Source organism: Delphinapterus leucas, chromosome X (assembly GCF_059928025.1).
Source record: "Delphinapterus leucas isolate spDelLeu-1000000601 "Yukka" chromosome X, BTC_Dleu_Yukka2, whole genome shotgun sequence".
In the NCBI taxonomy this organism is placed as follows: Eukaryota; Metazoa; Chordata; class Mammalia; order Artiodactyla; family Monodontidae; genus Delphinapterus; species Delphinapterus leucas.
Window position 1 is genome coordinate 75,607,832 of NC_143150.1, and position 23,309 is coordinate 75,631,140.

The window sequence follows — 23,309 nt, forward strand, 5'->3', positions numbered from 1 at the left end:
GTTTGTTTTTTTGTTATTGAGCTGCATGAGCTGCTTGTAAATTTTCGAGATTAATCCTCTGTCAGTTGCTTCATTTGCAAATATTTTCTCCCATTCTGAGGGTTGTCTTTTGGTCTTGTTTATGGTTTCCTTTGCTGTGCAAAAGCTTAGAAGTTTCGTTAGGTCCCGTTTGTTTATTTTTGTTTTAATTTCTATTTCTCTAGGACGTGGGTCAAAAAGGGTCTTGCTGTGATTTATGTCATAGAGTGTTCTGCCTATGTTTTCCTCTAAGAGTTTGAAAGTTTCTGGCCTTACATTTAGGTCTTTAATCCATTTTGAGCTTATTTTTGTGTATGGTGTTAGGGAGTGCTCTAATCTCATACTTATACATATACCTGTCCTGTTTTCCCAGCACCACTTATTGAAGAGGCTGTCCTTTTTACATTGTATATCCCTGCCTTCTTTATCAAAGATAAGGTGACCATATGTGCGTGGTTTACTCTCTGGGCTTTCTATCCTGTGCCATTGATCTATATTTCTGTTTTTGTGCCAGTACCATACTGTCTTAATTATTGTAGCTTTGTAGTATAGTCTGAAGTCAGGCAGCCTGATTCCTCCAGCTCCATTTTTCATTCTCAAGATTGCTTTGGCTATTCAGGGTCTTTTGTGTTTCCATACAAATTGTGAAGTTTTTTGTTCTACTTCTGTGAAAAATGCCAGTGGTACTTTGATAGGGACTGCACTGAATCTGTAGATTGCTTTGGATAGTAGAGTCATTTTCACAATGTTGATTCTTCCATTCCAAGAACATGGTATATCTCTCCATCTATTTGTAGCATCTTTAATTTCTTTCATCACTGTCTTATAATTTTCTGCATACAGGTCTTTTGTCACCTTAGGTAGGTTTATTCCTAGATATTTCATTCTTTTTGTTGCAATGGTAAATGGGAGTGTTTTCTTGTATTCACTTCCAGATTTTTCATCATTAGTGTATAGCAATGCCAGAGATTTCTGTGCATTAATTTTGTATCCTGCTACTTACAAAACTGATAAACCATTAGCCAGACTCATCAAGAAAAAAAAAGAGAAGTCTCAAATCAATAGAATTAGACATGAAAAGGAGAAGTAACACCTGACACTGCAGAAATACAAAAGATCATGAGAGATTACTACAAGCAACTCTATGCCAATAAAATGGACAACCTGGAAGAAATGGAAAAATTCTTAGAAATGCACAACTGCCAAGACTGAATCAGGAAGAAATAGAAAAGGAACAGACCAATCACAAGCACTGAAATTGAAACTGTGATTAAAAATCTTCCAACACACAAAAGCCCAGCACCAGATGGCTTCACAGGCGAATTCTATCAAACATTTAGAGAAGAGCTAACACCTATCCTTCTCAAACTCTTCCAAAATATAACAGAGGTAGGAACACTCCCAAACTCATTCTACGAGGCCACCATCAGCCTGGTACCAAAACCAGACAAAGACGTCACAAAGAAAGAAAACTACAGGCTAATATCACTGATGAACATAGATGCAGAAATCCTCAACAAAATACTAGCAAACAGAATCCAACAACATATTAAAGGGATCATACACCATGATCAAGTGGGGTTTATTCCAGGAACGCAAGGATTCTTCAATATACACAAATCAATCAATGTGATACAACATATTAACAAATTGAAGGAGAAAAACCATATGATCATCTCATTAGATGCAGAGAAATCTTTTGACAAAATTCAACACCCATTTATGATAAAAACCCTGCAGAAAGTAGGCACAGAGGGAACTTTCCTCAACATAATAAAGGCCATATATGACAAACCCACAGCCAACATCATCCTCAGTGGTGAAAAACTGAAAGCATTTCCACCAAGATAAGGAACAAAACAAGGTTGCCCACTCTCACCACTCTTATTCAACATAGTTTTGAGAGTTTTAGCCCCAGCAATCAGAGAAGAAAAGGAAATAAAAGGAATCCAAATCAGAAAAGAAGAAGTAAAGCTGTCACTGTTTGCAGATGACATGATACTATACATAGAGAATCCTAAAGATGCTACCAGAAAACTACTAGAGCTAACGAGGGTGCATTATTTAAAGTGCCTTCATAGGGTGGAGTGGGGTAATGGTTGGCTTGCTTTTCCAATTATATAAACATCCTTCTCCTTAACTTGGGGGAACTGTGTTTGTTTTCCCCACTGGCTGTTTTCACTCACTGGAGATGTATGTTCCCGTTTTTGTGAAGGATCTCTAAAGTCTAGTCTCTCTTTTAATGGTCTTCATCAAAATTTTGGATTCAGGAGCCCAGGGATTCAGACATTTTGTCACAAGTATGTATAAAACAATTTCACACATATAATCACTGTTAACAGTTTGGGATATTTTTTTCAGACTTGTTTTATCCCTAATACACACAAATAAGTACATGTATATATATTTGCATAGCATTTTATTTTTGCAAGAATAGGATTATACCATTATAATATATTGTCATTTTCTTTATCCAATTCATACATCTTGAATACATTTCCATTTAAGTACAAAAGATTGGCTTTATTCCTTTTAACAAAGACATAGTATTCAATTTAATCACTCCCTTATTAATCTATATTTATGTTGTTTCCAACTTTTCACAATGTCAAACAGTTCTGCAATTGGAGATTACTGTGTCCCTCCCCTCTGTGTATGTGTGTGTGTGTGTGTGTGTTTCTGCAATTATTCAGATAATTCTATAGGGTAAATTTCAATACAATTTTTGGATCATAGTGTGTGGATGTTTCAAATTCTCATAGAGACTAGCATATTGTCCAATTTTCACTCCAATTGTCAGTCAATATGTGAACTGGATTCCACACACTTTTTAATCTATGCATTTGATTGGTGAAAAATACAATTGCTGTTTTAATTTGAAAATAAAGGTATAAACTGAGCATCTCTTCATATATTTAATGGGTATTTCTTTTTGTTTTTCGTTTTTTGGTTTTTTTTTTTTTTTGGACAAGAACTTGCTTCTGTCCTTTGTCCATTTATCTTTAAAAGTATTAACCATAATTGTTATACAGGTTCCAAACATGCTAAAACTAAAACAAGAGCCACTCCATGTGAGAGAAAAGTGACCCAGACAAAGAATCAAGAGTCTTGAAGTCCAAGCCTTATTTAGACACCAGTTTGCTGTGCAACCTTGGACAAGTCAATTAACTTCCCTCAGCCTCATTTTCCTCAACTTAAAAATAGAGAAATAGGGCTTCCCTGGTGGCGCAGTGCTTGAGAGTCCCCCTGCTGATGCAGGGGTCACGGGTTCGTGCCCCAGTCCAGGAGGATCCCACATGCCGTGGAGCGGCTGGTCCCGTGAGCCATGGCCACTGAGCTTGCGCATCTGGAGCCTGTGCTCCGCAACAGGAGAGGCCACGACAGTGAGAGGCCCGCATACCACACACACACACACAAAAAGGAGAAATAATGGCTTTCAGTATCCTTTGTATAATAGAATTTCTATAAAATCAAATGAGTTTTCTTTAACAAGTATAAAGCACTATTGGCAAATAAGGCAGTGAGTCTGAAAACTGACAGAATAAAAAGAAACATGTAATTAAAACTTAAAAAATCATATTTATTTTAAAATATTTTCTTAAAACTCTGTGAGTTGACCTTCAAGGTGGCAGAAGAATAAGATGTGGAGATCACCTTCCTCCCCACAAATACATCAGAAATACATCTACATGTGGAACAACTCCTACAGAACACTTACTGAATGCTGGCAGAAGAACTCAGACTTCCCAAAAGGCAAGAAACTCCCCATGTACATGTGTAGGGCAAAAGAAAAAACAGAGACAAAAGAATAGGGATGGGACCTACACCACTGGGAGGGAGCTGTGAAGGAGGAAAGGTTTCCACACACTAGGAAGACCCTTCACTGGCAGAGATGGGGTTTCAGGCATGGGGGAAGCTTCAGAGCCATGGAGGAGAGCACAGCAACAGGGATCCGGAGGGCAAAGCAGAGAGATTCCCATAAATAGGATCAGTGCCAACCAGCACTAACCAGCCTGAGAGCCTTGTCTGCTCACTCACCGGGGTGGGTGGGGCCGGGAGCTGAGGCTCCGGCTTCGGAAGTCAGATCCCAGGGAGAGGACTGAGGTTGACTGCATGAACACAGCCTGAAGGAAGCTAGTGCGCCACAGCTAGCCAGGAGGGAGTCTGGGAAAAAGCCTGGACCTGCCTAAGAGGCAAGAGACCATTGTTTCCACATGCACAAGGAGAGGGGATTCAGAGCACCACCTAAACGAGCTCCAAAGATGCACACAAGCTGCAATTATCAGCGTGGACACCAGAGACGAGAATGAAATGCTAAGGCTGCTGCTGCAGCCACCAAGAAGCCTGTGTGTGAACACAGGTCACTATCCACACCTCCCCTCTCGGGAGCCCGTGCAGCATGCCACTGCCAGGGTTCCCTGATCCAGGGACAACTCCTGGGAAAACACACGGCACGCCTCAGGCTGTTGCAACATCATGCTAGCCTTTGCCTCCACAGGCTCGCCCTGCATACTGTACCCACCTCCCCCTGGCCTGAGTGAGCCAGAGCCCCCTAATCAGCTGCTCCTTTAACTCTTTCCTGTTTGAGTGAAGAACAGACACCCTCAGGTGACCTACACTCAGAGGTGGGGCCAATTCCAAAGCTGAACCCCGGGGTGGAGCTGTGCGAACAAAGAAGAGAAAGGGAAAATTTTCCCAGCGGATTCTGGAGCAGAGGATTAAATCTCCACAATAAACTTGATGTACCCTGCATCTGTGCAATACCTGAATACACAAAGAGTCATCCCAAAATTGAGGCGGTGGACTTTGGGAGCAATGATATATATATATTTTTTCTTTTCCTCTTTTTGTGAGTGTGTATGTGTATGCTTCCTTGTGTGATTTAATCTGTATAGCACTGCTTTTACCATTCGTCCTAGGGTTCTGTCAGTCCTTTTTATTTTTTAAGTATAGTTTTAGTGCTTGTTATCATTGGTGGATTTGGTTTTTGGTTTGGTTGCTCTCTTCTTTCTTTCTTTCCTTTTTAAATTACTTTTAATATTTTTATTTTTAATAATTATTTTTAATTTTAATTATTTTATTTTTTCTTCTTTCTTTCTTTTTTTCTCTCTTTTCTTCTGAGCTGAGTCGCTGACATAGTCTTGGTGCTCCAGCTGGGTGTCAGGCCTGTGTCTCTGCAGTGGGAGAGCCGAGTTCAGGACATTGGTACACCAGAGACCTCCAGCTCCACATAATATCAAACAGTGAAAGCTCCCCCAGAGATCTCCATCTCACCGCTAAGACTCAGCTCCATTCAACAACCAGCAAGCTACAGTGCTGGACACCTAGCAAGACAGGAACATGACACCACCCATTAGCAGAGAGGCTGCCTAAAATCATAAGGTCACAGACACCCCGAAACACACCACTGGATGTGGTCTGGCCCACCAGAAAGACAAGATCTAGCCTCAACCACCAGAACAAAGGCACTAGTCCCCTCCACAAGGAAGCCTACACAACCCACGGACCAACCTTAGCCACTGGTGGCAGACATGAAAAACAACAGGAAAGATGAACCTGCACCTGTGAAAAAGAGACCCCAAACACAGTAAGTTAAGCAAAATGATAAGACAGAGAAACACACAGCAGATGAAAGAGCAAGGTAAAAACCCATCTGACCAAACAAATGAAGAGGAAATAGGCAATTTACGTAAAAAAGAATTCAGAGTAATGATACTAAGGATGATCCAAAATCTTGGAAATAGAATGGAGAAAATACAAGAAACATTTAACAAACACCTAGAAGAACTAAAGAGCAAACAAACAATGATGAACAAAACAATAAGTGAAATTAAAAATTCTCTAGAAGGAATCAAGAGCAGAAAAACTGAGGCAAAAGAATGGATAAGTGACATAGAGTGGAAATAACTACTGCAGAGCAGAATAAAGAAAAAAGAACAAAAAGAATTGTGGACAAGCTCAGAGACCTCTGGGACAACATTAAACACACCAACACTCGAATTATAGGGGTCCCACAAGAAGAAGATAAAAAGAAAAGGACTAAGAAAATATTTCAAGAGATTATAGTTGAAAACTTCCCTAATATGGGAAAGGAAATACTGAATCAAGTCCAGGAAGTGCAGAGAGTCCCATACAGGATAAATCCAAAGAGAAACATGCCAAGACACATATTACTCAAACTATCAAAAATTAAATACGAGGAAAAAATATTAAAAGCAGCAAGGGAAAAAGAACAAATAACACACAAGGGAATCCCCATAAGGATAACAGCTGATCTTTCAGCAGAAACTCTGCAAGCCAGAAGGCAGTGGCAAGACATATTTAAAGTGATGAAGGGGAAAAAACCACAACCAAGATTGCTCTACCCAGCAAGGATCTCATTCAGATTTGATGGAGAAATTAAAATACTTACAGACAAGCAAAACCTAAGAGAATTCAGAACCACTAAACCAGCTTTATAACAAATGCTAAAGGAACTTCTCTAGGCAGGAAACACAAGACGAGGAAAAGACCTACAATAATAGACCCAGAACAATTAACAAAATGGTAATAGGAACATAAATATCAATAATTACCTTAAATGTAAATGGATTAAATGCTCCAACCAACAGACATAGACTGGCTGAATGGATACAAAAACAAGACCTGTATATATGCTTTCTACAAGAGACCCACCTCAGACCTAGGGACACATACAGACTGAAAGTGAGGGGGTTGAAAAGATATTCCATGCAAATGGAAATCAAAAGAAAGCTGGAGTAGCAATTCTCATATCAGAGAAAATAGACTTTAAAACAAAGCCTATTACAAGAGACAAAGAAGGACACTTCATAATGATCAAGGGATCAATCCAATAGGAAGATATAACAATTGTTAATATTTATGCACCCAACATAGGAGCACCTCAATACATAAGGCAAATATTAACAGCCATAAAATGGGAAATCGACACTAACACAATCATAGTAGGGGACTTTAACACCCCACTTCCACCAATGGACAGATCATCCAGAATGAAAAAAAATAAGGAAATTCAAGCTTTAAATGATACATTAAACAAGATGGACTTGACTGATATTTATAGGACATTCCATCCAAAAACAACAGAATACACATTCTTCTCAAGTGCTCATGGAACATTCTCCAGGAAAGATCACATCTTGGGTCACAAAGCAAGCCTTGGAAAACTTAAGAAAATTGAAATCATATCAAGTATCTTTTCTGACCACAACACTATGAGACTAGATATCAATTACAGGAAAAAACCTGTAAAAAATACAAACACATGGAGGATAAACAATACACTACTTAATAACCAAGGGATCACTGAAGCAAACAAGGAGGAAATTAAAAAATACCTAGAAACAAATGACAATGAAAACACGATGACCCAAAACCCATGGGATGCAGCAAAATCAGTTCTAAGAGGAAATTTTATAGCAACACAGTCCTACCTTAAGAAACAAGAAACATTTCACATAAACAACCGAAACTTACACCTAAAAGAATAAGAGAAAGAAGAAAAAGAAAAACCCCCAAAGTTAGCAGAAGGAAAGAAATCATAAAGGTCAGATCAGAAATAAATGAAAAACAAATGACAGAAATGATAGCAAAGATCAATAAAACTAAAAGCTGGTTCTTTGAAAAGATAAAATTGATAAACCATTAGCCAGACTCATCAAGAAAAAAGGGGAGAAGACTCAACTCAATAGAATTAGAAATGAAAAAGCAGAAGTCACAACTGACACTGTAGATATACAAAGTGTCATGAGAAATTACTACAAGCAGCTATATTCCAATAAAATGGACAACCTGGAAGAAATGGACAAATTTTAGAAAAGCGCAACCTTCTGAGACTGAACCAGGAAGAAGTAGAAAATATAAACATACCAATCTCAAGCAATGAAATTGAGACTGTGATTAAAAATCTTCCAACACACAAAAGCTCAGGACAAGATGGATTCACAGGAGCATTCTGTCAAACATCTAGAGAAGAGCTAATACCTATCCTTCCCAAACACTTCCAAAATATAGCTGAGGGAGGAACAGTCCCAAACACATTCTATGAGGCCAACATCACCCTGATCCCAAAATTAGAGGTGTCACAAAGAAAGAAAACTACAGACCAATATCACTGAAAAACACAGATGCAAATATCCTCAACAAATACTAGCAAACGGAATCCAACAGCACATTAAAATGATCATACACCATGATCAAGTGGGGTTTATCCCAGGAATTCAAGGATTCTTCCATATACACAAATCAATCAATGTGATACACCATATCAACAAATTGAAGGATAAAAGCCATATGATCATCTCAATAGATGCAGAGAAAGCTTTCAACAAAGTTTAGCACCAATTTATGATAAAAAATCCTCCAGAAAGTAGGCATAGAGGGAACTTTCCTCAACATAATAAAGGCCATATATGACAAACCCACAGCCAACATCGTCCTTAATGGTGAAAAACTGAAAGCATTTCCACTAAGATCAGGAACAAGACAAGGTTGCCCACTCTCAGCACTATTACTCAACATAATTTTGGAAGTTTTAGCCACAGCAACCAGAGAAGAAAAAGAAATAAAAGGAACCCACATGGGAAAAGAAGTAAACCTGTCCTTGTTTGCAGCTGACATGATATTATTCATAAAGAATCCTAAAGATTCTACCAGAAAACTACTAGAACTAATCTGAATTTGGTTAAGTAGTAGGATAAAAAATTAATGCACAGAAATCTCTTGCATTCCTATACATTAATGCTGAAAAATCTGAAAGAGAAATTAATGAGACACTCACATTTACCATTGCAACAAAAAGAATAAAATACCTAGGAATAAACCTACCAAAGGAGACAAAAGACCTGTATGCAGAAGACTATAAGACACTGATGAAAGAAATTAAAAATGATACAAACAGGGCTTCCCTGGTGGCACAGTGGTTGAGAGTCCGCCTGCCGATGCAGGGGACACGGGTTCGTGCCCCGGTCCGGGAGGATCCCACATGCCGCGGAGCGGCTGGGCCCGTGAGCCACGGCCACTGGGCCTGCGCGTCCGGAGCCTGTGCTCCGCAATGGGAGAGGCCACAACAGTGAGAGGCCCGCATACCGCAAAAAAAAAAAAAAAAAAAAATGATACAAACAGATGGAGAGATATACCACGTTCTTGGATTGGAAGAATCAACACTGTGAAAATAACTGTACTACCCAATGCAATCTACAGATTCAATGCAATCCCTCCAACTACCAATGACATTTTTCACAGAAATAGAACAAAAAAATTCACAATTTGTATGGAAACACAAAAGACCCCAATAGCCAAAGCAATCTTGAGAAAGCAAAATGGAGCTGGAGGAATCAGGCTCCTGACTTCAGACTATATTACAAAACTACAGTAATCAAGACAGTATGGTACTGGCAGAAAAACAGAAATATAGATCAATGGAACAGGATAGAGAGCCCAGAGATCAACCCACGCAACTATTGTCAACTAATCTATGACAAAGGAAGCAAAAGTATGCAATGGGGAAAGACAGTCTCTTCAATAAGTGGTGTTGGGAAAACTAGAGAGCTACATGTAAAAGAATGAAACTAGAACACTCCGTAACACCATACACAAAAATGTACTCAAAATGCATTAAAGACCTAAATGTTAGACCAGATACTATAAAACTCTTAGAGGAAAACATAGGCAGAACACTCTTTGCCGTAAATCACAGCAACATCTTTTTTGACCCTCCTCCTAAAGTAATGAAAATAAAACCAAAAATAAACAGACCTAATTAAAAGCTTTTGCACAACAAGGGAAACCATAAGAAAGATAAAAAGACAACAACCCTCAGAATGGGAGAAAATATTTGCAAATGAAGCAACTGACAAAGGATTAATCTCCAAATTTCCAAGCACCTCATGCAGCTCAATATGGCGAAAACAAAAAACCCAATCCAAAAATGGGCAGAAGTCCTAAATAGACATTTCTCCAAAGAAGATATACAAATTGCCAACAAACACATGAAAGAATGCTCAACATCACTAATCATTAGAGTAATGCAAATCAAAAGTACAATGAGGTATCACCTCACACCAGTCAGAATGGCCATCATCAAAAAATCTAGAAACAATAATTGCTTGAGAGTTTGTGGAGAAAAGGGAACACTCTTGCACTGTTGGTGGGAATGGAAATTGATACAGCCACTATGGAGAACAGTGTTGAGATTCCTTAAAAATCTAAAAATAGAACTACCATACAACCCAGCAATCCCACTACTGGGCATATACCCTGAGAAAACCATAATTCAAAAAGAGTCATGTACCGCAATGTTCACTGCAGCATTATTTACAATAGCCAGGACATGGAAGCAACCTATGTATCCATCAACAGATGAATGAATAAAGAAGATGTGGCACATTTATACAGTGTAATAATACTCAGCCATAAAAAGAAACAAAATTGAGATTTTTGTAGTGAGGTGGCTGGACCTAGAGTCTGTCATACAAAGTGAAGTGAATCAGAAAAAAACAAATACCGTATGCTAACACATATCTATGGAATCTGAAAAGAAAAAAAAAAGGTTCAGAAGAACCTAGGGGCATGACAGTTATAAAGTATAGACGTAGATGTAGAGAATGGACTTGAGGACACCGGGAAGGGGAAGTTCAAGCTGGGATGAAGGGAGAGAGTGGCATGGACTTATATATACTACCAAATCAAAATAGAGAGCTAGTGAGGAGCAGCTGCATATACAGGGAGATCAGCTCAGTGCTTTGTGACCACCTAGAGGGGTGGGATAGGGAGGGTTGGAGGCAGACGCAAGAGGGAGGAGAAATGGGGATATATGTATATGTATAGCTGATTCACTTTGTTATACAGCAGAAACTAACACACCACTGTAAAGCAATCATACTCCAATAAAGAAGTTAAAAACAATCAGTGAATTAAAAGCAATTAATCTCTACAGAAATATTTGCACAAGTGCAAACATATATGTATATACACATATATATAAATATGTTTAATGTAGCATTCCTTATATTTGTGAAGAATTGGAATTCCCATAAATATTAATGAGAGGTTACTTAAATATATGTTTCTCCTCAATGAAATATTCTGCAGCCACTGAAATGGAATAAGATTGATCTATGTGTGCTGACAAGAAAAGATGTCTGCAATGTATTATTGAGTGCAAAAAGAAAATTTTAAAACATTAAGTATATATGTTCATACATATGTAAAATAAACAATAATATGGGTATAGGTGTATATATTAAATTTAAAATATTATGTAATAAATAGATTATATATAATTATCTATAGTAATTGTCCAAAAATTATATTATACATACAATATATTATATATTTAATCTAGAGCAGGGCTCATCAAATGACAGCCCATGGGCCAAATTAAGCACCACCACCTGTTTTTGTAAGTAAAGTTCTATGACCATTTGTTTAAGAATTGTCTCTGATAGCTTTCATGATATGGCCCTCAAAGCCTAAAATATTTACTATTTGACTCCACATAAGAAGTTTCTTGATTCTTGATATAGAAAAAGGTATACTGTACGTTTAACAGTTATGACCTCAGGGTGGTGAAACTATGAGAAACATTGACTTTTTAAGATACGTTTCTTCAAGGGAAGACTGTACCTTTTATCTGATTTCTTCAAATGGTTACATCTTACATAATTATAATATTGATGTCAAAATCAAGAATTTAACATTGGTAGAATGTGTGTATATAGTTCTGTGTCATTTTGTTACATGTGTAGATTTGTATAACCATCACTGCAATCAAGATAGAGAACTATTCCATTACCACGAATATCTCCTTTGTGTTTCTTTTTATATTTACTCAGGCTTTTCCTCACCTCACTATCTCTAACCACTGGCAATCACTAATCTCTTCCCCATCTCCATAAGTTTCTTATTTCAAGAACGTTATATAAATGGATAATAAAGTATGTAACCACTGGAAACTGTCTTCCACTCACCATAATGCCTTTGAGACTCATTTAAGTTGTTGCATCAACAGCACATTGTTTTTATTGCTTATTGCTATTCCACTGTATGGATGTTCTACAGTTGTTTATTTACTCACATATTGAAGGACAATATATATACTTAACTGTTCCTATCTATTTAGAATTAATATTTTACCACTTTGGGTTTTTTTAAAAAATTTATTGAAATATAGTCGATTTACAATGTGTTAGTTTTAGGTATAAAACAAATTGATTCAGTTAGTTTCAGGTATACAACAAAGTGATTCAGTTATATATATCTATCTATATATTTTATTTTTTAGATTCTTTTTCCATTATATATTATTACAAGATATTTAGTATAGTTCCCTGTGCTATATGGTAGGTCCTTGTTGGTTATCTATTTTATATATAATAATTTGTATATATTAATCCCAAATTCCTAATTTATCCCTTTCCCCTTTGGTAACCATAAGTTTGTTTCTATGTCTGTCAGTCTATTTCTGTTTTATAAATAAGTTCACTTGTATCATTTTTTAAGAGTCCACATATAAGCGATATCATGTGTTATTTATCCTTATCTGTATGACTTACTTCACTTACTATGCTAATCTCTAGGTCCATCCATGTTGCTGTGAATGGAATTATTTAATTCATTTTTAGGACTGAGTAATAATCCACTGTGTATATATACCACATCTGCTTAATCCATTCATCTGTCAGTAGACACTTAGGCTGCTTCCATGTCTTGGCTATTGTAAATAGTGCTGCTATGAACATTGGAGTGCATATATCTTTTCAAATTATAGTTTTCTCCAGATATACGCTGAGGAGTGGGATCACTAAATTATATGGTAACTCTATTTTTAGTTTTTTTTTGTGTGTGTGGTATGTGGGCCTCTCACTGTTGTGGTCTCTCCCGTTGTGGAGCACAGGCTCTGGATGTGCAGGCTCAGTGGCCATGGCTCACAGGCCCAGCTGCTCCGCGGTATGTGGGATCTTCCTGGACCAGGGCATGAACCCATGTCCCCTGCATCAGCAGGTGGACTCTTAACAGCTGCGCCACCAGGGAAGCCCTAGTTTTAGTTTTTAAGGAGCCTCCATACTGTTCTCCATAGTGACCACACAAATTTACATTTCCACCAGCAGTGCAGAAGGATTCCATTTTCTCCACACCCTCTCCAGCATTTATTACTTGTAGAATTTTTATGATTGCCATTCTGACCACTGTGAGGTGATCCCTCACTGTGGTTTTGATTAGCATTTCTCTAATAATTAGTGATGGTGAGCATCTTTTCACATGCCTTTTGGACATCTGTATGTCTTCTTTGGAAGGATTTTTCAATATCCTCAAATAAATCAATGTGATACAGCACATTAACAAATTGAAGAATAAAGACCATATGATCATCTAAATAGATGCAGAAAAAACTTTTGATAAAATTCAACATCCATTTATGATAAAAACTCTCCAAACTGTGCATGGAGGCAACATATCTCAACATAATAAAGGCTGTACATGACAAACACACAGGTAAAATCACACTCAATGTTAAAAAGCTCAAAGCATTTCCTCTAAGATCAGAAACGTGACAAGGATGCCCACTCTCTCCACTTTTATTCAACATAGTTTTGGAAGTCTTAGCCACAGGAATCAGACAAGAAAAAGGAAATACAAGGAATCCAAATTGGAAAAGAAATAATAAACCCATCACTGTTTTCAGATGACATGATCCTATACATAGAAAATCCTAAAGATGCTACTAGAAAACTACTAGAGCTCATCAATAAATTTGGTAAAATTGCATGATACAAAATGAATACACAGGAATCTTTTGAATTTCTATACACTAACAGTGAAATAGCATAAAGAGAAATTAAGTTAACAATCTCATTTACCTTCACATCAAAAAGAATAAAATACCTAGGAATAAACCTACCTAAGGAGGCAAAAGACCTGTACTCCTAAAACAATAAGACCCTGATTAAAGAAACTGAAGAGGTCACAAACAGATGGAAAGATATACTGTGTTCTTGGATTGGAAGAATCATTATTATTAAAATGACCACACTACCCATGACAATCTATAGATTCAGTGCAATCCCTATCAAATCACCAATGGCATTTTTCACAGAAGTAAAACCAAAACAATTAAAATTTGTATGGAAACACAAAGGACCCTGAGTAGCTTAATCAATCTTGAGAAAGAAGTACAGAGGTGGAGGAATCCTGCTGCCTGACTTCAGACTAGACTACAAAACTCCAGTAACCAAACCAGTATGGTACTGGCACAAAAACAGACATATACATCAATAGAACAGGATAGAAAGCACATAAATAAACCCATGCATTTATGCTCAATTAATCTATGACAAAGAGGCAAGAATATACAATGGAGAAAAGACAATCTCTTCAACAAGTTGTGCTGGGAAAGCTGGACAGCTACATGTAAAAGAATGAAATTAGAACATTCTCTGTCACAATATACAAAAATAAACTCAAACTGGATCAAAGACCTAAATGTAAAGCCGGATACTATAAAACTCCTAGAGGAAAACATAGGTAGAATACTCTTTAACATAAATCATGGCAATATTTTTTTGGATCTGTTTCCTAGAATAATGGAAATAAAAACAAATCTAAACAAATTTGACCTAATTAAACTTAAAAGCTTTTGCACAGCAAAGGAAACCATAAACAAAAAGAAAAGACAACCTATGGAATGGGAGAAAATATTTGCAAATGATGTGACTGACTGTGGGTTAATTTCCAAAATATGCAAACAGCTCATACAGCTTAATATCAAAAAAACAAACAACCCAGTCAAAAAATGGGCAGAATATCTAAGTATTTTACCACTTTGAGTGCAACATAAAAACCTTAGCAGCATATAGTTCCCTTTTCCCTTCTTTTTTTGTTTTAGTTATCATATATATTACATCTATATACATTGAAAACTCCACCAGGTAGTATTCCAGTGTGTGTGTGTGTGTGTGTGTGTGTGTGTGTGTGTGTGTGTGTGTATCACATAATCTTTATCTGTTCATCCATTGATAAATGCTTTTAACATTTAAGTTGTTTCCATATCTTAGCTATTGTTAATAATGATGCAATGATTTCACTTATATGTGGAATATAAAAAATAAAACAAACACAACACACAAAAACTCATAGATACAGAGAAAAGTTTGGTAGTAATCAGAGGGAAAGGGCACCAGGGGTGAGTGAAATGGGTGAAGGTGGTTAATTGTATGGTACATGTGAAAACGTGTATTGTGCTGATCACTTGTAGTGATTGCAAAGATTGACTTATTAAGTTGTATGCCTGAAACTGTTATATACAAATTTTACCTCAACTAAAAAAAGAGAAAAATAGTGTACTATTTTTAAACAGATATTTATCTTTTTGTTGCTCTTCTTTCATTCCTAGTGTTCCAAGTTACTACCTGGACTCATTTCCTTTCTGTATAAAGAACTTCCTTTATCGTTTTTTAGAGCAGATCTGCTGAATTCTGTTATTTTTCATTCATCTGAAAATGTCTTTATTTCATCTTCATTCCTAAAAGTTATTTTCACTGTATATAGAATTCAGGTTGACAGTTGTTTCAGATCTTTAGAGATGTCTTCTTGACTCCATGGTTTCTAATGAGAAACTTGCAGTCATTTGAATCTTTATTTCCTCATATAAAATGCATTGATTTTCCCTGATTTCAATATTTTTTTCATTATGTTTGATTTTTGGCAGTATATGATGTGTCTAGATGTTAATTTATTTGAGTTTATCCATTGGAAATTTGGCCAAGTTTCTTGAATCTGTAAGTTTATGTATTTTACCAGTTTGCGGAAGTTTCTGGCCACTATTGCTTTAAGCATTTTTTTCTAAATAATTCTCTTTAAACTTCTGGGACTCTGATGATATGAATATTAGACCTTTTGGTATTGTTCCACAATATCTGAACCTCTGCTCATTTTTCTTTTCTTTCTTTTCTTCAAAGTGGATAATTAATATTGCCTTGTCTTCAGGTTCACTAGCTCTTTCCTCTGTTATCTCCAATCTGGTATTGAATGCTTTCAATGAAAGTTTTATTTTAGTTATTGTATTCTTCACATCTAAAATTTCCATTTTAGGTTTTCGAGAGAAGATGTCAGAAGAGTAAGACATGGAGATAACCTTCATCTCCACAGACACATCAGAAATACATCTACACATGGAACTGCTCTTACAGAACACCCAATGATCACTGGCAGAAGACCTCAGACCTCCCAAAAGGCAAGAAACTCCCCACGTACCTGGGTAGGTCAAAAGGAAAAAAAAGACAAAAGAATAAGGATGGGAACTGAACCAGTGGGAGGGAGCTGTGAAGGAGGAAAGGTTTCCACACACAGGAAGCCCCTTTGCAGGCGTAGACCACAGGTGGCATAGAGGGAAGCTTCGGAGCCATGGAGGAGAGCACAGAAACAGGGGTGTGAAGGACAAAGCGGAGAGATTCCCACACAGAGGATTGGTGATGACCAACACTTACCAGCCCGAGAGGCTTGTCTGCTCACCTGCCGGGATGGGCGGGGGCTGGGAACTGAGGCTCTGACTTCGGTCAGATGCCTGGAGAGGACTGGGATTGGTGGCGTGAACACAGCCTGAAGGGGTTAGTGCAACATGGCTAGCCGGGAGGGAGACCGGGAGAAGGATGGAGCTGCCAAAGAGACAAGAGACTTTTTCTTCCCACTTTGTTTCCTGGTGCATGAGGAGAGGGGATTAAGTGCACCACTTAAAGGAGCTCCAGAGACGGGCGTGAGCTGTGGCTATCATAGCGGACCACAGAGACGGGCATGAGACGTTAAGACTGCTGCTGCAGCCACCAAGAAGCCTGTGTGCAAGCACATGTCACTATCCACATCTCCCCTCCTAGGAGCCTGTGCAGCCCACCACTGCCAGGCTCCCGTGATCCAGGGACAACATCCCCAGGAGAACGCATGGTACACCTCAGTCTGGTGCAACATCACACCGGCCTCTGCCATCGCAGGCTCACCCCGCATCCATACCTCTCCGTCTGCCCGGCCTGAGTGAGCCACAGCCACCGAATCAGCTGCTCCTTTTAACCCGTCCTGTGTGAGTGAAGAAGAGACACCCGCAGGCGACCAACACACAGAGGCGGGGCCAAATCCAAAGCTGAACCTTGGGAGTTGTGCAAAAAAAGAGAGAGGGAAATTTCTCCCAGCAGCCTCAGAAGCATCAGATTAAAGCTCCACAATAAACTTGATGTACCCTGCATCTGTGGAATACCTGAATAGAAAACAAATCATCCCAAATTGAGGAGGTGGACTTTGGGAGCAAGATATATTATTTTCTGCCCTTTTCCTCTTTTTGTGATTGTGTATCTGTAGGCTTCTGTGTGAGATTTTGTCTGTATAGCTTTGTTTTCACCATTTGTCCTAGGGTTCCGACCATCCATTATTTTTTCCTTTTTCTTTTTTTTTCCTGTTAAAATTTTTTTCCTTAATAATTATTTTTTATTTTAATTATTTTATTTTATCCTCTTTCTTTCTTTCGTTCTTTCTTTCTATTTTTTCTCTCTTTTATTCTGAGCTGTATGGATGAAAGGCTCTTGGTGCTCCAGCCAGGAGTCAGTGCTATGCCTCTAAAGTGGGAGAGCCAAATTCAGAACACTGGTCCACAAGAGACATCCCAGCTCCACATAATATCAAAGGGTGAAAATCTCCCAGAGATCTCCATCTCAATGCCAAGACCCAGCTTCACACAACGACCAGCAAGCTACAGTGCTGGACACCCTATGCCAAACAACTAGCAAGACAGGAACACAGCCACATCCATTAGCAGAGAGGCTGCCTAAAATCATAATAAGACTACAGACACCCCAAAACACATCACCAGACGTGGACCTGCCCACCAGAAAGACAAGTTCCAGCCTCATCCACCAGAACACAGGCACTAGTCCCCTCCACCAGGAAGCCTATACAACCCACTGAACCAACCTTAGCCACTGGGAACAGAAACCAAAAATGACGGGGAAAATCGAAACTGCAGCCTAAAAAAACGAGACCCCAAACACAGTAAGATAAACAAAATGAGAAGACAGAAAAACACAGAGAAGATGAAGGAGCAAGGTAAAAACTGACCAGACCTAACAAATGAAGAGGAAATAGGCAGTCTACCTGAAAAAGAATTCAGAATAATGATAGTAAAGATGATCCTGCATCCTGGAAATAGAATAGAGAAAATGCAAGAAACATTTACCACCGACCTAGAAGAACTAAAGAGGAAACAAGCAACGATGAACAACACAATAAATGAAATTAAAAATAGTCTAGAAGGGATCAACAGCAGAATAACTGAGGCAGAAGAATTGATAAGTGATCTGGAAGATAAAATAGTGGAAATTACTACTGCAGAGCAGAATAAAGGAAAACGAATGAAAAGAACTGAGGATAGTCTCAGAGACTTCTGGGACAACATTAAACACACCACCATTCGAATTATAGGGGTCTCAGGAGAAGAAGAGAAAAAGAAAGGGACAGAGAAAATATTTAAAGAGATTATAGTTGAAATCTTCCCTAATATGGGAAAGGAAGTCGTTAATCAAGTCCAGGAAACACAGAGAGTCCCATACAGGATAAATCCAAGGAGAAACACGCCAAGATACATATTAATCAATCTATGAAAAATTAGATACAAAGAAAACATATTAAAAGCAGCAAGAGAAAAACAACAAATAACACACAAGGGAATCCCCATAAGGTTAACAGCTGATCTTTCAGCAGAAACTCTGCAAGCCAGAAGGGAATGGCAGAACATATTTAAAGTGATGAAGGAGAAGAACCTACAACCAATATTACTCTACCCAGCAAGGACCTCATTCCGATTTGATGGAGAAATTAAAACCTTTAGAGACAAGCAAAAGCTGAGAGAGTCCAGCACCACCAAACCAGCTTTAAAACAAATGCTAAAGGAACTTCTCTAGGCAAGAAACACAAGACGAGGAAAAGACCTACAATAACAAACCCAAAACAATTATGAAAATGGGAATAGGAACATACATATCGATAATTACCTTGAATGTAAATAGATTAAATGCTCCCAGCAAAAGACACAGACTGGCTGAATGGGTACAAAACCAAGATCCGTATATATGCTGTCTAGAAGAGACCCACTTCAGACCTAGGGACACATACAGACTGAAAGTGAGGGGATGGAAAAAGATATTCCTTGAAAATGGAAATCAGAAGAAAGCTGGTGTAGCAATTCTCATATCAGAAAACAGAGACTTTAAAATAAATACTATTAGAAGAGACAAAGAAGGACATTACATAATGATGAAGGGATTGATCCAAGAAGAAGATATAACAATTGTAAATATTTATGCACCCAACACAGGAGCACCTCAATACATAAGGCAAATACTAACAGCCATAAAAGGGGAAACCGACAGTAACACATTCACAGTAGGGGGCTTTAACACCCCACTTTCCTCAATGAACATATCATCCAAAATCAAAATAAATAAGGAAACACAAGATTTAAATGATACATTAAACACAATGGACTTAATTGATACTTATAGGATATTCCATCCAAAAGCAACAGAATACACATTTTTCTCAAGTGCTCATGGAATATTCTCCAGGAAAGATCATATCTTGGGTCACAAATCAAGCCTTGGTAAATTTAAGAAAATTGAAATCATATCAAGCATCTGTTCCGACCACAATGCTCTGAGACTAGATATCAATTACAGGAAAATATCTGTAAAAAATACAAACACATGGAGGCTAAACAATACACTACTTAATAACGAATTGATCACTTAAGAAATCAAAGAGGAAATCAAAAATTACCTAGAAACAAATGACAATGGAGACCCGATGACCCAAAACCTATGGGATGCAGCAAAAGCAGTTCTAAGAGGGAAGTTTATAGCAATACAACCCTACCTTAAGAAACAGGAAACATTTCAAATAAACAACCTAACCTTGCACCTAAATCAATTAGAGAAAGAATAACAAAAAAACCCAAAATTTTCAGAAGGAAATAAATCATAAATGTCAGATCAGAAATAAATGAAAAAGAAATGAAGGAAATGATAGCAAAGATCAATAAAACTAAAAGTTGGTCCTTTGAGAAGATAAACAAAATTGATAACCATTAGCCAGACTCATCAAGAAAAAAAGGGAGAAGACTCAAATCAATAGAATTAGAAATGAAAAAGGAGAAGTAACAACTGACACTGCAGAAATACAAAAGATCATGAGAGATTACTACAAGCAACTCTATGTCAATAAAATGGACCACCTGGAAGAAGTGGAAAAATTCTTAGAAATGCACAACCTGCTGAAACTGAACCAGGAAGAAATAGAAAATATGAACAGACCAATCAGAAGCACTGAAATTGAAGCTGTGATTAAAAATCTTCCAACAAACAAAAGCCCAGGACCAGACGGCTTCACAGGCGAATTCTATCAAACATTTAGAGAAGAGCTAACACCTATCCTTCTCAAACTCTTCCAAAATATAGCATAGGGAGGAACACTCCAAAACTCATTCTACGAGGCCACTATCACCCTGATACCAAAAGCAGAAAAAGATGTCACAAAGAAAGGAAACTACAGGCCAATATCACTGATGAACATAGATGCAAAAATCCTCAACAAAATACTAACAAACAGAATCCAACAGCACATTAAAAGGATCATACACTATGATCAAGTGGGGTTTATTCCAGGAATGCAAGGATTCTTCAATATATGCAAATCAATCAATGTGATATACCATATTAACAAATTGAAGGAGAAAAAACATATGATCATCTCAATAGATGCAGAGAAAGCTTTTGACAAAATTCAACACCCATTTATGATAAAAACCCTGCAGAAAGTTGGCATAGAGGGAACTTAGCTCAACATAATAAAGTCCATATATGACAAACCCACAGCCAACATCTTCCTCAATGGTGAAAAACTGAAAGCATTTCCACTAAGATCAGGAACAAGACAAGGTTGCCCACTCTCACCACTATTATTGAACATAGTTTTGGAAGTTCTGGCCACAGCAGTCAGAGAAGAAAAATAAATAAGGGGAATCCAAATTGGAAAAGAAGTAAAGCTGTCACTGTTTGCAGATGACATGATACAATACAAATCATATTCCATTTTATATATAAAACATTGTTTTTTATCCGTTTATCCAACAATGGACACTTAGGTTGCTTTCATGTCTTGGCTATTGCAAATAATGCTAAAATGAACATAAGAGTTCAGACGCCTTTTCTAATTAGTATTTTTGTTTCCTTCGAATAAATACTCAGAAGTGAAATTGCTGGATCATAAGGTAGTTCTATTTTTATGTTTTTGAGGATCCTCCATACTGTTTTACATAGTGGCTCTACCAACTTACATTGCCACCGACAGTGGACAGTAGTTTCCTTTTCTCCACATCTTCACCACCAAAGTGATATATTACTGTGGTTTTCATTTGCAGTTCCATCATGAGTAGTGATGTTGAGCACCTTTTCAATTACCAGTTGGCCATCTATATGTCTTCTTTGGGAAAATATCTATTCAATTCCTCTTCCCATTTTTAAATCCTATTTTTTTTGTTACTGAGTTGTATAAGTTCTTTATATAGGATATCAACCTCTTATCAGATATGTAATTTACAAATATTTTCTCCCATTTTTAAGGTTGCTTTCATTTTGTTGATGGTTTCCTTTGCTGAGTAGAAGCCTTTTAATTTGATTGAGTACTTTCTCTGGTTTCAGTTGAGCATTTTATGAATTCCATGTTCTTTCTTCTTATCATATCAATTATACTCCTTAAAAAATTGGTGATTTACCTAGAGTTTGTAATGTACAATTCCAACTAATCTATACCCACTTTCAGATAACACTATAACACTTCATGTGTAGTGCAGTTATCTTATAACATAGTATTTCAAATTACTCTCTGCCCTCCTTTATAACATTGCTCTCATTCATTTAACTTATTCATATGTTATAATCAATCAATACATTATTAAGATTATGATTTGAACAAACTATTACATCAGTTAAAGAGGAATAAGATATATTATTTTACATATATTTATTCCTTTTCTGATTCTCTTCCTCATTTATGTAAATCCTATTTTCTAACCTTTTTAATTTTTGTTCTTACCAATGAGTTTCTTTTGCCATTTACTCAGAGTAGATAGGCTTGTGTGAATTCCCTTAGTGTTTGTTTGTTGAGAATGACCTTATTTGTCTTGCATTTTTGAAAGATAATTTTGCTGGATATAGAATTCTAGATGGTGTGGTCTTTTGTTATTTTGTTTTGTTTTATTTTTATCACTATAAATATTTCACTCCACTCTCTTCCTGCATGCCTGGTTTTGACAAATTCAATGTAGTGCTTATTCTTCTGTAGGTAAATTTTCCCCTCATCTCTCTAGTTTCTTTTAAGTTTTTCTTTGTCTTCTGTTTTCTCAACTTAATATGACATGCCCAGATTTATATTTTTTGACATGTTTCCTGCTTGATGTTCTCTGAGTTTCCTGAATCTGTGGTTTAGTGTCAGTCATCAGTTTTGAATAAATCTGCTGTTACTATTTCAAACATTTCACATACTTCATCCTTTTTTTCTTCTCTTTTTGGTATTCCATTTATATATATATATATATATATATATATATATATATATATATATAATACATTTGAAATTATCCCACAGTTCTTGAATATTTAGTTTTTTAAAATTATTTTTTACTTTGCATTTCAGTTTGGGAAGTTTCTATTGACATGTCTTCAAGGTTCTTGATTCTTTCGTAAGCTGTGTCCAACCTACTGATGAGCTCATCAAAGGAATTTTTCATTTATGCTAGTTTAAAAAATTCTAGCATTTTTAAAATGTTTTCTTGAGATTTCCATATCTCTGCTTATATTACCCATCTGTAATTGCATATTAACTATGTTTTTCATTAGAGTCACAGGCATAGTAATCATAGTTATTTTAAGTTGCCTATCGGCTCATTCTAAACTCTACATTATACCTAAGTCTGGCTCAGATGAGTCTTTTGTCTTTTCAAACTGGTTTCTTGCCATTTAGCATGACTTGTAACTTTGTTGTTAGAAGCCCAATGTGATATCATAGTAACTCAAGTTCCTAGGTAATAGAAACTGAGATAAATAGGACTTTAATGAAGGGGGGGCTGTATTCAATGTTTGCTGTAGCTGTAGGGACCAGAGATTTCAACTTCCTCTAGTGTCCTTATTTTGGCCTCCCTTACTGTCTTTGGGTTTCCATATGAGTTTCTTTCTTTTTTT